The sequence below is a fragment of the Penaeus chinensis genome, chromosome 19 (assembly GCF_019202785.1).
Source record: "Penaeus chinensis breed Huanghai No. 1 chromosome 19, ASM1920278v2, whole genome shotgun sequence".
Taxonomy (NCBI): Eukaryota; Metazoa; Arthropoda; class Malacostraca; order Decapoda; family Penaeidae; genus Penaeus; species Penaeus chinensis.
This window is the reverse complement of record NC_061837.1, coordinates 25,024,586-25,027,085: the sequence shown is the minus strand read 5'-3', so window position 1 is coordinate 25,027,085 and position 2,500 is coordinate 25,024,586. Positions and strand designations below refer to the sequence as shown.

General features: G+C 45.7%; 2 protein-coding genes across 3 annotated transcripts in view; both read left to right on the top strand.

The window, feature by feature from the left end:
- LOC125035455 (phosphatase and actin regulator 2-like) overlaps nucleotides 1–2,500 on the top strand; it is a 424,170-nt gene that overhangs the window by 167,495 nt on the left and 254,175 nt on the right. The window lies entirely within an intron of this gene.
- Nucleotides 1–2,500, top strand: part of LOC125035457 (splicing factor, proline- and glutamine-rich-like) — a 192,384-nt gene that overhangs the window by 188,298 nt on the left and 1,586 nt on the right. The window lies entirely within an intron of this gene.

Here is a 2,500-nt window from a genome sequence, read left to right as displayed (position 1 = left end):
GACAGACAGACAGACAGACCGGTATATACATGTATATATGTGTGTGTGTGTGTGTGTGTATGTATGTATGTATGTATGTATGTATCCCTAGCTTGTGTTTGAGAGGCCACCCCTACAAAGAACCAACTAAGCAAAACGCGGACGCAGCCCGGCCGGTAAGGACGCGTCGTGTAGGAATGATGCGGATGGGCGTCAGCAAGGTCGTGAGGGCGATCAGATAACGTTACTTCAAGATGGCACTCGTTGAGACAAGGGGGGGGGGGGTATGGGAGGGAAAGGGAAGGCAAGAGCTGAGGAAGGAGAGAAGGGAGGGAAGGGGACCAAGTTCTCCTCGCTTGTTGTGTCATCATAGCCCTTGTTAGATGCTCCTTGTGTTTGTATTTTGTGTGTGTGTGTGTGTGTGTGTGTGTGTCTGTGCGTGCGTGTTTGTATTTCTGTGTGTGTTCTTGTACTCATGTGGGTGTGTATACATGCAAATATGCTCGTTTCTGAAGCTTTATCTACACTCTGTAGAATATTTGGACTCAACATAAGTAATGAGAAGGCGATAGAAGAAAAAGTATTTGGAAAGTGAGCATCGAAAAAGAGAGAAGCCAGCACAGATATAGAAACCGATTGGAGAAAAGAAACAACAAAGAAAGAAGAATAAATGTAGAAATGGGAAGAGGGATAGGAAGGAAAGAGGTGGGAAGTGGAGAGCGAATGCGATGGAAGGGAAGGGGCGAAGGAAAGTAAACAAATCTGTATAATCGATTCATATTTCCCTCAGGTACTTCCTCCCTCCACCTCCCTCTCCTCCTCCTCCTCCTCCTCCTCCTCCTCCTCCTCCTCCTCCTCCTCCTCCTCCACCCTCCCTTATTTCCCCTCTCTCTCCCTTCCCCTTTCCCCGTTACCTCCTCTATCTCGGCCCCCTCCCCAATTATCCTTTTACCTACACTTCATGGCGAATATTCTCTCTTCTCTCTCTATCATTCTGTTCCTCTCTCTCTCTCTCTCTCTCTCTCTCTCTCTCTCTCTCTCTCTCTCTCTCTCTCTCTCTCTCTCTCTCTCTCTCTCTCTCTCTCTCCCTCTCTCCCCTTTCCCTCCCTCCTCTCCTCCCTCCCTCTCTTTCCCTCCCCAATTCACCTCCCTTAGTCGCCCTGTACCCCCCCCCCCCCCCACCTCAGTCCCTCCGCCCTAGCACTTCAGGTGGCTGCGCTGTACGTCTTCATCACTGTCACTTCACCCCTGTACACCCCCTCCTTCGCCCCAGCCCTCCCTTATAGTGTACACTCCCGTCCTTTTAATTCTTCCCACCCTTCACACCCTCACCTGGTCGTGGTCCTCCCTTATTCCCTTTTTATTTATTATTGTTATTATGTTATTATTATTATTATTATTTTTTTTTTACTCAGTCATTCCTACCAGATTGATGAAAGGGGGAAAAAGGAGACAGTTAGTGAGACAGACCCTTTCCCTCCATCCTGAAATCCTTGTTTGCCTTTGTTCCCATGTTCCTTATTTTGCTTGCTCCCTCTTTCTCTCTTTCTCTCTTTCTCAGTCTTTCTCTTCTCTCTCTCTCTCTCTTTTCTCTCTCTTTTCACTCCTCTCTCTCTTTTCACTCCTCTCTGTGTATGTGTATATATTATATATTATATATTATATATTATATATTATATATTATATATTTATATATATTTATTTATATTGTATATATATATGTTTATATATATGTATATATATATATATATATATAACAACTTTTTTATCTTTCCTCCTTCTGTTTCTCTTTCTCGCCCTCTCTCTCTCGCTCTCTTTCATGCCAAACTTGCTTTCAATGCTTAAGCATATTCTTTGCAAATTCGAAGAAGAAAAAACTATTTGAAATTTGAAGTCTCCGAGGTTTAACAGTTGCCGGATGTTGAGATGAAATCAAATTTTGTAATACAGTATTTGTGAATAGTAAAAAGTTAGTATTGAACTGTATCTATCTAAATCTTGTTTGAAAGCTTTGCTCTCTTGTTCCTCTCTCTCCGTCCCTCCCTCCCTCCCTCCCTCCCTCCCTCCCTCCCTCCCTCCCTCCTCCCTCCCCCCTCCTCTCTCTCTCTCTCTCTCTCTCTCTCTCTCTCTCTCTCTCTCTCTCTCTCTCTCTCTCTCTCTCTCTCTCTCTCTCTCTCTCCCCTCTCTCTCCCCTCTCTCCCTCCCTCTCCTCCCTCCCCCCCTCTCTCTCTCTCTCTCTCTCTCTTCTCTCTCTCTCTCTCTCTCTCTCTCTCTCTCTCTCTCTCTCTCTCTCTCTCTCTCTCTCTCTCTATTTATTTCTCTCGTTGCTCTCACTCTCTCTCCTTCTCTTCCCTCTTCCTTTCTCTCTCCGAAGCGGGGAAAAAAGGAAGAACGATCGATAAGCAGAGGGACGTGAATGGCAGCGGAGGCGGATGGCGGCGGCCGGAGCGAGAGGAACGTATGAATGGCTGTTCCTGAAGAGTAATTGATGTGTGGTTATGTATAAGTCACGACGCTAAAA